Here is a 16,271-nt window from a genome sequence, read left to right on the forward strand (position 1 = left end):
GTAAGTATTCCTACCCCTGAGTCAATACTTTGCAGAAATACCATTGGCAGCGATTACAGCTGTGTCTTTCTGGTTAAGTCTATAGGAGCTTTCCACACCTGGATTGTGCAAAATTTGCCCATTATTCTTTTCAAAATTCTTCAAGCTCTGTCAATTTGGTTGTTGACCGTTGCTCGACAGCCATTTTCAAGTCTTGCCATAGATTTTCAAGTAGATGTAAGTCAAAACTGTAACTGTTCTTGGTAATTAACTCCATTTCAGATTGGCCTTGTGATTAGGTTATTGTTTTGCTGAAAGGTGAATTCATCTCACAGTGTCTGGTGGAGAGCAGACTGAACCAGGTTTTCCTCTATGATTTTGCCTGTGCTTAGCTCCATTCCGTTTTTTTTATCCTGACAAACTCTCCAGTTCTTAACTTTTACTGCCTCTGAAACCCGGATCCGGGATCCCCCCCCACCCCCCTCACACTGATTAGCATCGCTAGCATAGCGTCACATTTAAATTTTAGCATCTAAATATCATTAAATCACAAGTCCAAGACACCTAATGAAAGATACAGATCTTGTGAATCAAGTCACCATTTCAGATTTTTAAAATGTTTTACAGGGAAGACAAAATATGTAAATCTATTAGCTAACCATGTTAGCAAAAGACACCCTTTTCTTTGTCCACCATTTTTTCTCAACACCAGTAGCTATCACCAATTCGGCTAAACTAAGATATTGATAGCCACTAACCAAGAAAAAAGCTCATCAGATGACAGTCTGATAACATATTTATGGTATAGGATAGGTTTTGTTAGAAAAATGTGCATATTTCAGGTATAAATCATAGTTTGCCATTGCAGCCAGCATCACAAATCTCACCAAAGCTCCTAGAATTACTACAGACAGCAACGTGTATTACCCATTTACACATCATAAAACATTTGTTCAAAATACACAGCACATAGCAATGGAAAGACACAGATCTTGTGAATTCAGACAACATTTCAGATTTTCTAAGTGTTTTACGGCGAAAACACAATAAATCGTTATATTAGCATACCACATACTCAAACGTTACCCGAGCACTGATTCTAGCCAAAGAGAGCAATATCATATCATCGCCAAAATATATTAATTTTTTCACTAACCTTCTCAGAATCCTTCAGATGACACTCCTGTAACATCATATTACAACATACATATACAGTTTGTTCGAAAATGTGCATATTTAGCCATAAAAAAATGTGGTTATACAATGAAAATAGTAGCAAAACAAGCCTGGTAAAGTCGGTCGCCATCTTTGAGTGATCTAGTTTAATCAATAGCTAATCATATACTTGACTAAAAAATACAGGGTTGACAGGAATCGAAAGACAAATTAGTTCTTAATGCAATCGCTGATTTACATTTTTTTAAATTATCCTTACTTTTCAATACAGGTTGCGCCAAGCGAAGCTATAGCAAACAAGATGGCGACATAAACGTTTAACATTTATCGACAGAAACACGATTTATCATCATAAATTGTTCTTACTGTGAGCTGTTCTTCCATCAGAATCTTGGACAAAGAATTCTTTCTTGGGTCTAATCTTCTTTTGATCGAAAGATGTCCACTTGTCCGTCGAAATGCCCACTAACGTACGACCGGGAGCCCGAAATGTGGCCAGCGCGTCAAAGTGCACAACAAAGCAATGCCTCAAAATTGCACTAAACAGATTTAAATTGCTATGAAACGGTTTAAATTAACTACCTTATGATGTTTTTAACCTGTCTAGGATGAGAGTGCCGCTAGCGGTACTCCCCCCCCACCCCCACTGAAAAGGCAGAGCCGCGAAATTCAAAAAAAATATTTTTTTAAAATATTTAACTTTCACACATTAAAGTCCAATACAGCTAATGAAAGACACAGATCTTGTGAATCCAGCCAACATGTCCGAGTTTTAAAATGTTTTACAGGGAATACACAATATGTAAAGATGTAAATCTATTAGCTAAAAACACATTAGCATAATCCACCATCTTTCTTTGTCCACCAACAACAGTAGCTATCACTAATTCGGCTAAACTAAGATATTTATAGCCCCTAACCAAGAAAAAAACTCATCAGATGACAGTCTGATAACATATTTATGGTATGGGATAGGTTTTGTTAGAAAAATGTGCATATTTCAGGTAGATGGCATAGGTTACAATTGCACCCACCGTCACAAATGGACTAGAATAATTACATAGAGCAACGTGTTTACCTACTTACTAATCATCAAACATTTCGTAAAAATACACAGCATACACTAATCGAAAGACACAGATCCTGTGAATACAGACAATATTTCAGATTTTCTAAGTGTCGTACAGCGAAAACACAATAAATCGTTATATTAGCATAGCACATAGCACATAGCAGCCCAGCATTGATTCTAGCCAAAGAGAGCGATAACGTCAACATCGCCAAAATATATTATTTTTTTCACTAACCTTCTCAGAATTCTTCAGATGACACCCCTGTAACATCACATTACAACATACATATACAGTTTGTTCGAAAAAGTGCATATTTAGCCACCAAAATCATGGTTAGACAATGTGAAATGTAGCCCAGCTGGTGAGAAAATGTCCGTGCGCCATATTAGACAGTGATCTACTCTTATACATAAATACTCATAAACGTGACTAAAAAATATAGGGTGGACAGCGATTGATAGACAATTTAATTCTTAATACAATCGCGGAATTACATTTTTTAAATTATCCTTACTTTTAAATACAGTTTGCGCCAAGCGAAGCTACGTCAAAAAACATGGCGTCCTAAGCCACTAACATTTTTCGACAGAAACACGATTTATTATAATAAAAATGTCCTACTTTGAGCTGTTCTTCCATTAGTATCTTGGGCAAAGGATCCTTTCTTGGGTCTAATCGTCTTTTGGTGGAAAGCGTCCTCTTGCCATGTGGAAATGCCAACTGCGTTCAGCATGAACTGGAAGCGTGCCCAGCGATTCACAGCGTTTCAGAAATAAATGTCCCAAAATCGCACTAAACGGATATAAATTGCTATAAAACGCTTTAAATTAACTACCTTATGATGTTTTTAACTCCTATAACGAGTCTTAACATGACCGGAGAAAGATTACTCCCAACACTAATGCTTGGAACAGGTGCGGGTCGGTGTCCTCCAGGCGCATGACGCAGCTCCAAAAGAGTGACTAGCTACAGGGTTTTTTAATTTATAGTGCCTGTGAACGCGCAATCGACCCCATTCAAATCGTCATCACGTAAAGGCATCCAGGGGAAGACGTAAGCAGTGTCCGTATACTCATAGGAATAACATTGGCTTTAAAACTGACTCCAGAACAGTGGCCAAAATTTCTGAAATCTGACTCCATGTCAGGGAAATTGCTGTAGAATGGGTTCTGTTCCACTTAGAGACAAAATTTCAACTCCTATAGAAACTATAGACTGTTTTCTATCCAATAATAATAATAATATGCATATTGTACGATCAAGAATTTTGTAGGAAGCCGTTTCAAAAATTACACGATTACCATAAATAGTGACAACAGCGCCCCCAGCCCCAACAGGTTAACTCCTATAACGAGTAGAAACATGTACGGAAAAATATAACTGGCTACACTAAATCTTGGAAGAAGAGCCGTTCAGTGTCCTCCGCGCGCATTACGCATCTGGGAAAAAGTTCCTACCTACACGTGTTTTTGTTTCATAGGGGCTGTGATTGGGCAATCGACACCATTCAAATCGTCATCACGTAAAGGCATCCAGGGGAAGACGTAAGCAGTGTCCGTATCCTCATAGCAATAACAGTGGCCTTAAAACTGACTCCAGATCAGGGGCCAAAATGTGTGAAATCTGACTCCATGTCAGGGAAATTGCTGTAGAATGACTTCTGTTCCACTCAGAGACAAAATTCCAACGCCTATAGAAACTAGAGACTGTTTTCTATCCAATAATAGTAATAATATGCATATTGTACGATAATGAATTTAGTAGGAAGCCGTTTAATCTGTAATGCAATTATGCTAATGAGAAAACAGCACCCCCTGTAGTCGCAAGAAGTTAACGATTACAAGCATACCATTAACATGATGCTACTGCCAATATACTTGAAAATATGGAGAATGGTGTGTGGTATTGGATTGCCCCAAACATAACACTTTGTATTCAAAACAAGAAGGGAATTGCCTTGTCACATTTATTGCAATATTACTTTAGTGCCTTGTTGCAAACAGGATGCATGTCTTGTAATATTTTTATTCTTTACAGGCTTCCTTCTTTTCACTCTGTCAATTTGGTTAGTACTGTGGAGTAACTACAATGTTGTTGATCCATTCTCAGTTTTCTCCGATCAGAGCCATTAAATGTTGTACCTGTTTTAAGTCACCATTAGCCTCATGGTGAAATCCCTGAGCAATTTCCTTCTTTTCTGGCAACTGAGTTAGGAAGGCCGCCTGTATCTTTGTAGTGAGTCACTGGATGGATTGATACATCATCCAAAGTGTAATGAATAACTTCACCATGCACAAAGGGATATTCTGTCTGCTTTTTTTTATTTTGAATCATCTACCAAAAGGTGCCCTAATTTGCGAGGCATTGGAAAATTTCCCTGGTCTTTGTGGCTGAATCTGTGTTAGAAATGCTCTACTCGACTGAGGGATCTTACAGATAATTGTATGTGTGGGGTACAGAGATGAGGTAATCAATCCAAAAATCACACTATTATTGCACACAGAGTGAGTCCATGTGACTTATGTGACTTGTTAACCTCTACAGAGTACCTAACCCGGATCCGGGAGCACCCCCCACACCCCCCACACTGATTAGCATCGCTAGCATAGCGTCACAATTAAATAGTAGCATCTAAATATCATTAAATCACAAGTCCAAGACACCCAATGAAAGACACAGATCTTGTGAATAAAACCACCATTTCAGATTTTTTAAATGTTTTACAGGGAAGACACAATATGTAAATCTATTAGCTAAACACGTTAGCAAAATGACACCATTTTCTTACTCCAACAGTTTCTTACTCCATCAGGTGCTATCACCAATTCGGCTAAACTAAGATATTGATAGCCACTAACCAACAAAAAAATTCTTAAGATGACAGTCTGATAACATATTTATGGTATAGCATAGTTTTTTTTTTTTAAATGTGCATTTTTCAGGTATAAATCACAGTTCTACATTGCAGCTGCAATCTGATATAGTGCTGATGCAGCTAGAACAATTACAGAGACCAACGTTATATAACTAATTACTTGTCTTAAAACATTTCAGAAAAAATACACAGCGTACAGACATTGAAAGCCCAACATCTGGTGAATCCAAACAATATTTCAGATTTTTTAAATGTTTTATAGCGAAAACAAAATGTAGCGCTAATTAGCATAACCAGGCCAGCCAGAACCAGCTGGACGCGCGCGACCAGTTCACATGCACGACAGATATATGAAATAACATCGTAAATTGGGTCTTACTATTGCTGGTCTTTCATCAGAATGTTGATCAAGGTGTCCTTAGTCCTGATGAGTCGTTCAATCCATTCACAATGGCAACCTCCCCTCTTCATTTAGCCTGGGTACTGGTCGACTAGCACGGCTCTGTCCAAAGTTAAAAAACTCAAAGAACGGAACACGGCAAAACTCCCGAAAAAATTCTAATAATCTGATTAAACTATATTGAAAAAACATACATTACGGTGATATGGTCACATGTATCAAACAAACTTCGACACGGAGATAGTTTTCATCCGTAACGTCAGCATAACAAAAGTCAATGGCTTCTCTAAACGCGCATCTCAGGAAACCGGAAGTTGTCGGTCACGCTAAAGAAATAGGTCTTATTTCACGTCAGTACAAGATAAACAAAAAATTTCTCCTCTGACGTCTTCCAGACACCCAGAGGAAGAAGAAGGAAGTGTGTTTCGGGTCATAGGTCGCGTGACCATATATAGGCAGAGCTTTGAAGCGAGCATACACATCTTGCAATCTTTTTCTGGCTCAGGGAAAGTGCTGTGAAATGACCTGTGTTTGACTCAGAGACTCAATTGGAACGGTTTTAGAAACCATAGCTTGTTTTCTATCCAATGGCATATGGTTATATGCATATAGTAACAGCAATAATTGAATAAGAGGCAGTTTTATCTGTAGAGGCAATTATGCTAATGTGAAAACAGCACCCCCTGTATTCTCAAGAAGTTAACTTCTTATGGCTGCAAGGGGCAGTATTGAGTAGCCAGATAAAATGTGTCCATTTCAAACGGCCTCGTACTCAATTCTTGCTCGTACAATATGCATATTATTATTACTATTGGATAGAAAACACTCTCTAGTTTCTAAAACCGTTTGAATTATTTCTCTGAGTGAAACAGAACTCATTCTGCAGCACTTTTCCTGACCCGGAAGTTCAAAGTCTGAAATCGATGCTCTCTTCCTCTTCCTGCCTATAAATGAGCACAAGAGCTATTAGTATACATGCACGTCATACACCTTCCTCTGGGTGTCAAGAAGGCTGTGAGAGAAGAAATTAGGTGATTATCTCGATCTGGGATGGAATAAATCCTCTTGGAATGACGTGTACCCCAGTTCCGGTACTCTGAAGAACGCGATTTGGACAGTGGGGTTGCCTTTTGTTTTGCTGACGTTATAGGCGACTATTATTTCCGGCTTTGATTTTATTTGATACATGTCACCATATCATCGTAAAGTATGTTTTTTCAATATAGTTTCATCAGATTATTGAAATTTTTTCGGGAGTTTTGCCGTGTTCTGTTCTCTTCCGTTTGTTTACATGGAGAGATCCGTGCAACCCGGCTAGCGCGCTTGCTAAATGGAGAGAGAAAGTTGCCATTCTGAATCCAAACAACGACTCATCTGGACAAAGGACACCTTGTTCAACATTCTGATGAAAGATCAGCAAAAGTAAGACCCAATTTATGATGTTATTTCATATATCTGGCGTAGTCGCCGGCGCCCAAGTGTTTCTGGCTATTGTGCTAAGCTAATATAACGCAACATTTTGTTTTCGCTGTAAAACACTTAATAAATCGGAAATATTGTCTGGCATCACAAGATGCCTGTCTTTCATTTGCTGTACACTATGTATTTTTCAGAAATGTTTTATGATGAGTAATTAGGTATTTGACGTTGGTGTCTGTAAATATTATGGCTGCTTTCGGTGCAATTTCTGAATGTAGCTGCAATGTAAACTATGATTTATACCTGAAATATGCACATTTTTCGAAAAAAAACATATGCTATACAATAAATATGTTATCAGATGAGGTCTGATGAGGTTGTTTCTTGGTTAGTGGCTATTTATATCTTTATTTGGCCGAATTTGTGATAGCTACTGATGGAGTCAAAAACTGATGGAGTAATAAAAGTGGAGTCTTTTGCTAACGTGGTTAGCTAATAGATTTACATATTTTGTCTTCCCTGTAAAACATTAAAAAAATCGGACATGTTGGCTGGATTCACGAGATGTGTACCTTTCATATGCTGTATTGGACTTGTTAATGTGTGAAAGTTAAATATTTAAAAAAAAATATCTTTTGAATTTCGCGCCCTGCACTTGAAGTGGCTGTTGTCATAAGTGTACCGACGTCGGGCTTGCACGCCAAACAGGTTAAGCAAATGTTTACTCCTGAACTTATTTAGGCTTGCCATAACAAAGGGGTTGAATACTTATTGACTCAATACATTTCAGCTTTACATTTGTATTCGTTTGTATGAAAAAATTATTGAGAAACATAATTCCACATTGACATTATGGGGTATTGTGTGTAGGACAGTGACAAAACATCTCAATTGAATCCATTTAAAATTCAGCCTGTAACACAACAAAATGTGGAAAAAGTCAAGGGGTGTGAATACTTTCTGAAGGCATTGTAAGTGCATGTGATATACTAAAGAGCTCCATTGTTAAGACAGTCACCATTTCATTACAATATGATTTGACCCATTTTTAAATATTTGCCATACATTTTAATGTAAACATATATTTCTTTCAAATACAGTCAAATGTTTAATACTGTATTTCACAAGACATTTCCAAATACATGTACAGTATCAGTCAAAAGTAAAACGTTTGGACAGACCTACTCATTCAAGGGTTTTTCTATATTTTTACTATTTTCTAGAATAATAGTGAAGACACCAACACTATGAAATAACACATACGGATTCATGCAGTAACCAAAAAGTGTTAAACAAATAAAAATTGATTTTATAGTTGAGATTCTTCAAAGTAGCTACCCTTTGCCTTGATGACAGCTTTGCATACTCTTGGAATGCTCTCAACCAGCTTCATGAGGTTGTCACCTGGAATGCATTTCAATTAAGAGGTGTCCCTTTTTAAAGTTTATTTGTGGAATTTATTTCCTTCTTAATGTGTTTGAGCCAATCAGTTGTGTTGTGACAAAGTAGGGATGGTATACAGAAGATAGCCCTATTTGGTATAAGACCAAGTCCATATTATTACAAGAACAGCTCAAATAAGCAAAGAGAAACGACAGTTCGTCATTACTTTAAGACATGAAGGTCAATCGATCCTGAAAATGTCAAGAACTTTGACTGTCATTTGTTTGTATATATTTTTCACTGGTAGCTGCAGGGAAAATAAAAATCAAGATGCCTTAGCTACATGTCTTGAGTTTTTACCTACTTACTTATACACACCAGTGGAACTGTTAACCATAGAATACCAAATACAGGTCGCCTAAAGTTCGCATGATTTGTGTTTGAGCGTATGCGTAGCGATATACACTCAGTGGCCAGTTTATTGGGTATACCACCCCGTTCGAAAATAGATCTCTCCTACAAACAGTGAGTCATGTGGCCGTGGCTTGCCAATTAGAACAGGAATACAGGCATCGAGGCATTCAGTTACTGTTGCAGGAGAAAATCTATGACATCATGGGGATTTTCCAGTATCTATATTGTTTTCGCAGAAGTAGAGAGCATAATCAATATGGGGTTAATCATTAGACATGTGTAAGCATAACATAGGCTAGATCCATGTGAATGTATAAAGCTGGACCAATATAGACATGTCAGATGATTATTTTAAATACACTATACTGTACAGTGCATTCGGAAAGTATTCAGGTCTCTATAGAAAAGATCGATCAGGTTCAAGTCCGGGCTCTGGCTGGGCAACTCAAGGACATTCAGAGACTTGTCCCGAAGCCATTCCTGCGTTGTCTTGGCTGTGTGTGCTTAGGGTCGTTGTCCTGTTGGAAGGTGAACCTTCGCCCAGTCTGAGTGGCCTGGAGCAGGTTTTCATCAAGGATCTCACTATACTTTGCTCTATTCATCTTTCCCTTGATTCTGACTAGTCTCCCAGTCCCTGCTGCTGAAAAACATCTCCACAGCATGTTGCTGCCACCACCATGCTTCACCATAGGGATTTCCTCCAGACGAGACGCTTGGCTTTCAGGCCAAAGAGTTCAATCTTGTTTTCATCAGACCAGAGAATTCTTGTTTCTCATGGTCTGAAACTCCTTTAGGTACCTTTTGGCAAACTCCGAGCGGGCTGTCATGTGCATTTTACTGAGGAGTGGATTCCATCTGGCCACTCCACCATAAACGCCTGATTGGTGGAGTGCTGCAAAGATGTTTGTCTTTCTGGAAGGTTCTCCCATCTCCAAAGAGGAACTCTGGAGCTCTGTCAGAGTGACCAATGGGTTCTTGGTCATCTCCCTACCCAAAGCCCTTCTCCCCCGATTGCTCGGTTGGGCTCAGTCTTGGTGGTTCCAAACTTCTTCCATTTAAGAATAATGGAGGCCACTGTGTTCCTGGGGATCTTCAATGCTGCAGATATGTTTTGCTACTCTTCGTTAGATCTACGCCTTGTCACAATCCTGTCTCGGAGCTCTATGGACAATTCCTTCGACCTCATGGCTCGGTTTTTGCTATGACATGCACTGTCAACTGTGGGACCTTATATAGACAGGTGTGTTTCTTTCCAAATCATGTCCAATCAATTGAATTTACAACAGGTGGACCCCAATCAAGTTGGCGAAACATTTCAAGGATGATCAATGGACACAAGATGCACCTGAGCTCAGTTTCGAGTCTCATAGCAAAGGGTCGGACTACTTATGTAATAAGTTGCGAAGATCATCCGTTCACCTACTCTGCGTCTCACAAAGGCACGGCAGTTGGAACAAAAAATTAAAAAATTGGACTCATCAGACAAAAGGACAGATTTCCACCAGTCTAATGTCCATTGTCCACCGGTCTAATGTCCACTAATGTTTCTTGGCCCAAGCACGTCTCTTATTTCTATTGGTGTCCTTAACTGTTTTTCATGGTTGCAACTTGCTGAAAATTGTCAACAGTGTTCCTATGATCTACTATAAACAGTACTGCAAACATTTCTACTTACAAAATGCTGCAAACATGTTTTAGACCTTTATTATAGAAAACTGTTTATAACTGTATTTCATGGTTGCAATTACCTGAAAATTGTCCACAGTGTTCATATCATCTAGTTTAAACAGTACTGCAAACATTTTTACTTACAGAGTGCATCAAACATGATTTAGACCTTGTTGATGGAAAACTGTTTATAACTGTATTTCATTGTTGCAACTTGCTGAAAATTGTCCACAGTGTTCCTATCATCTCGTTTAAACAGTACTGCAAAAATAATTACTTACCGTGTGCATCAAACATTACTTAGACCTTGTCTATGGAAAACTGTTCATAACTGTATTTCATGGTTGCAACTTGCTGAAAATTGTCCACAGTGTTCCTATCATCTCGTTTAAACAGTACTGCAAAAAAATGTACTTACAGAGTGCATCAAACATGATTTAGACCTTGTTGATGGAAAACTGTCTTTAACTGTTTTTCATGGTTGCAACTTGTTGAAAATTGTCAACAGTGCTTCTATCATCTATTTTAAACAGGAATGCAACATGTTTTACTTAGAGTGCATCAAATATGATTTAGACATTGTTTATTGGAAAAGTGTTTATAACTGTATTTCATGGTTGCAACTTCCTGAAATTTGTCCACATTGTTCCTATCATCTCGTTTAAACAGTACTGCAAAAAAAAAATACTAACCAAGTGCATCAAACAGAATTTAGACCTTGTCTATGGAAAACTGTTCATAACTGTAATTCATGGTTGCATCTTGCTGAAAATTGTCCACAGTGTTCCTATCATCTACTATAAATAGTACTGCAAACATTTTTACTTACAAAATGTTGCAAACATGTTTTAGACCTTGTTTATAGAAAACTGTTTATAACTGTATTTCATGGTTGCAATTACCTGAAAATTGTCCACAGTGTTCCTATCATCTCGTTTAAACAGTACTGCAAAAAGAATTACTTACTGTGTGCATCAAACATGATTTAGACCTTGTCTATGGAAAACTGTTCATAACTGTATTTCATGGTTGCAACTTGCTGAAAATTGTCCACAGTGTTCCTATCATCTCGTTTAACCTGTCTAGGATGAGGGTGCCGCTAGCGGCCCTCCCCCCCCCCCCCCCCCCCCCACTGAAAAGGCAGAGCCGCGAAATTCAAAAAAAATATTTTTTTAAAATATTTAACTTTCACACATTAAAGTCCAATACAGCTAATGAAAGACACAGATCTTGTGAATCCAGCCAACATGTCCGATTTTTTTAATGTTTTACAGGGAAGACACAATATGTAAAGATGTACATCTATTACCTAAAAACACATTAGCATAATCCACCATATTTTTTTGTCCACCAACACCAGTAGCTATCACCAATTCGGCTAAACTAAGATATTTATAGCCCCTAACCAAGAAAAAAACTCATCAGATGACAGTCTGATAACATATTTATGGTATGGGATAGGTTTTGTTAGAAAAAAGTGCATATTTCAGGTAGATGGCATAGGTTACAATTGCACCCACCGTCACAAATGGACTAGAATAACTACATTGAGCAACGTGTTTACCTACTTACTAATCATCAAACATTTCGTAAAAATACACAGCATACACTAATCGAAAGACACAGATCCTGTGAATACAGACAATATTTCAGATTTTCTAAGTGTCTTACAGCGAAAACACAATAAATCGTTATATTAGCATAGCACATAGCACATAGCAGCCCAGCATTGATTCTAGCCAAAGTGAGCGATAAAAGTCAACATCGCCAAAATATATAAATTTTTTCACTAACCTTCTCAGAATTCTTCAGATGACACTCCTGTAACATCATATTACACAATCCATATAGAGTTTGATCGAAAATGTTTATATTTAGCCACCAAAATCATGGTTAGACAATGTGAAATGTAGCCAAGCTGGTGAGAAAATGTCCGTGCGCCACTTAGACAGTGATCTACTCTTATACATAAATACTCATAAACGTGACTAAAAAATATAGGGTGGACAGGGATTGATAGACAATTTAATTCTTAATACAATCGCGGAATTACATTTTTTAATTTATCCTTATTTTTCAATACAGTTTGCGCCAAGCGAAGCTACGTCAAAAAACATGGCGTCCTAAGCCACTAAAATTTTTCGACAGAAACACGATTTATCATAATAAAAATGTCCTACTTTGAGCTGTTCTTCCATCCGTATCTTGGGCAAAGGATCCTTTCTTGGGAGTAATCGTCTTTTGGTGGAAAGCTGTCCTCTTGCCATGTGGAAATGCCAACTGCGTTCGGGATGAACTGGAAGCGTGCCCAGCTATTCACAGCGTTTCAGAAATAAATGTCCCAAAATCGCACTAAACGGATATAAATTGCTATAAAACGCTTTAAATTAACTACCTTATGATGTTTTTAACTCCTATAACGAGTAAAAACATGACCGGAGAAATATAACAGGCTAAACTAACGCTTGGAAAAATAGCAGGTCGATGTCCTCCACGCGCATTACGCAGCTGCAAAGGAGCTCCTACCTACAGGGTTTTTTCATTTGTAGTGCCTGTGAACGCGCAATCGACCCCATTCAAATCGTCATCACGTAAAGGCATCCAGGGGAAGACGTAAGCAGTGTCCGTATACTCATAGCAATAACTGTGACCTTTTAACTGACTTGAGATCAGGGGCCAAAATTTCTGAAATCTGACTCCATGTCAGGGAAATTGCTGTAGAATGGGCTCTGTTCCACTTAGAGACAAAATTTCAACTCCTATAGAAACTATAGACTGTTTTCTATCCAATAATAATAATAATATGCATATTGTACGATCAAGGATTTTGTGGGAAGCAGTTTCAAAAATTACACGATTAGCATAAATAGTCACAACAGCGCCCCCATCCTCAACAGGTTAACAAACTGTAGTTTTGGCAAGTCAGTTAGGATATCTACTTTGTGCATGACACAAGTCATTTTTCCAACAATTGTTTACAGACAGATAAATTTACTTATAATTCGCTGTATCACAATTCTAGTGAGTCAGAAGTTTACATACAGTAAGTTGACTGTGCCTTTAAACAATTAGGAAAATTCCAGAAAATTATGTCATGGCTTTAGAAGCTTCTGATAGGCTAATTGACATCATTTGAGTCAATTGGAAGTGTACTTGTGGATGTATTTCAAGGCCTATCTTCAAACTCAATGCCTCTTTGCTTGACATTATGGGAAAATCAAAAGAAATCAGCCAAGACCTCAGAAAAAAATTGTAGACCTCCACAAATCTGGTTCATCCTTGGGAGCAATTTCCAAACGCCTGAAGGTAAAACATTCATCTAAACAAGCAATAGTACGCAAGTATAAACACCATGGGACCACGCAGCCGTCATACCGCTCAGGACGAAGACGCGTTCTGTCTCCTAGAGATGAACGTACTTTGGTGCGAAAAGTGCAAATCAATCCCAGAACAACAGCAAAGTACCTTGTGAAGATGCTGGAGAAAACAGGTACCAAGTATCTATATCCACAGAAAAACAAGTCCTATATTGACATAACCTGAAAGGTCGCTCAGCAAGGAAGAAGCCACTGCTCCAAAACCTCCATAAAAACGAGCCAGACTACAGTTTGCAACTGCACATGGGGACAAATATCATATTTTTTGGAGAAATGTCCTCTGGTCTGATGAAACAAAAATAGAACTGTTTGGCCATAATGACCATCGTTGATATGTTTGGAGGAAAAAGGGGGAGGCTTGCAAGCCGAAGAATACCATCCCAACCGTGAAGCACGGGGGTGGCAGCATCATGTTGTGGGGGTGCTTTGCTGCAAGAGGGACTGGTGCACTTCACAAAATAGATGGCATCAGGAGGGGGGGAAATTATGTGGATATATTGAAGAAACATCTCAAGACATCAGTCAGGAAGTTAAAGCTTGGTCGCAAATGGGTGTTCCAAATGGACAATGACCCCAAGCATACTTCCAAAAGTGTGTGCGAGCAAGGAGGCCTAAAAACCTGACTCAGTTACACCAGCTCTGTCAGGAGAAAATAAATACATTTAAAACTTATTGTGGGAAGCTTGTATTAAACTACCCAAAACGTTTGACCCAAGTTAAACAATTTAAAGGCAATGCTACCAAAAACCAATTGAGTGTATGTAAACTTCTGACCCACTGGGAATGTGATGAAATAAATAAATAATTATCCCTACTATTATTCTGACATTTCAAATTCTTAAATGTGTCATAGGTCATCCTAACTGACATAAAGACATGGCATTTTTACAAGGATAGAATGTCAGGAATTGTGAAAAACTGAGTTTAAATGTATTTGGCTAAAGTATATGTAAACTTCCGACTTCAACTGTATATATACATATATATACACTATGAGTCAAACGTTTGGACACACCTACACATTCCATTTTTTTTTTTTTTTTTTTTACTATTTTCTACATTGTAGAATAATAGTGAAGACATCAAAACTATGAAATAACACATGGAATCATGTATTTGTATTTATTATGATCCTGTCACGTTCGTTGTAGAGATGGACCAAACGCAGCACGATATGAGTTCCACATACTTTATTATTAGTGAAACTTAACAAAACAAAACAATAAACAATAAAAACGAACAAACCGTGACTACAGAGGTCCTATGTGCACTAACTCAAAACAATATCCCATAACACACAGGTGGAAAAATACTACTTAAGTATGATCCCCAATTAGAGACAACGATAGCCAGCTGCCTCTAATTGGGAATCATACAAAAACACCAAGATAGAAAAAACAAACTAGAACCCCACGTAGAAAATATAAACTAGACTAAACCCTAGTCACGCCCTGACCTACTCTACCATAGAAAATAAAGGTTTTCTATGGTCAGGATGTGAGAGTACCCCCCCAAGGTGTGGATTCCGACCTTAAAACCTGAAACAAAAAGGGAGGGTTAGGGGGGGTGTCTAGTGTCGGTGGCGGCTCTGGTGCGGGGCGAAGTACCCGCTCATCCACCAGCATCAGGGGCGGCTCTGGTGCGGGACGAAGATCCCACTCAGCTCTCAGATCCACCATCTTTGGTGGTGGCTCTGGTGCGGGCCAAAGAACCCGCTCATCCCGCGGATCCAGCCATGGACCCAGGCTGAACACTGTACCTGTACTGGACCTCGGTGCAGAAGAAGACTCCTGCCTTCGAGCTGGACTGGACGCCGTGCTCGGACTGGGCATCGGCGCAGGGTAAAGCTCCGGCCAAGGAGCTGGAGGTTCCGGACCGTTGAACTTCGCAGGAAGTTCCGGTCCGTGGACCGTCGCCTGAAGCTCTAGACTGGGGAGGCGCACTGGAAGCCTGATGCGTGGGGCCTGCACAGGTGGCCCCGGACTGGTGACAAGCACCTCAGGGCAAGTGCGAGGAGCAGGCACAGGATGTACCTGACTGGGAAGGCGCACTTGAGGGAGAGTGCGAGGAGGAGGCACAGGACGTACTGGGCTGTGGAGGCGTACTGGAGACCTTGTGCGTATAGCCGGCATCAATAGTACCGGAACTTTAACACACTTCGCACGGTGAGTACGAGGAGTTGGCACAGAACGTACCGGGCTGTGAAGGTGCACTGGAGACTTGGTGCGTAGAGCTGGCACATATGGTGCCGGGCTGAGAAAGCACTTTTCAATGCGCCTGCACTGCAGCATACTCCTTTCCACAACCTCTCTCCGGTATCTCTCTTTAACTTCCTCCATCGACTCCCACACAGGCTCTGGCTCACTCCCCGGTTCCGCCGACCACCCCTTGTGCTCCCCCCCCCCCCCCCCCAAAAAATATTGGGGTTGTCCTTGGGCTTTCTGTGGCCGAGAACACAGGCGTCGTCGCTGTCCTCCCTTCTCTCCCTGCGTCTGCTTCTATGGAAG

The sequence above is a fragment of the Salvelinus fontinalis genome, chromosome 4, assembly GCF_029448725.1.
Source record: "Salvelinus fontinalis isolate EN_2023a chromosome 4, ASM2944872v1, whole genome shotgun sequence".
Lineage (NCBI taxonomy): Eukaryota > Metazoa > Chordata > Actinopteri > Salmoniformes > Salmonidae > Salvelinus > Salvelinus fontinalis.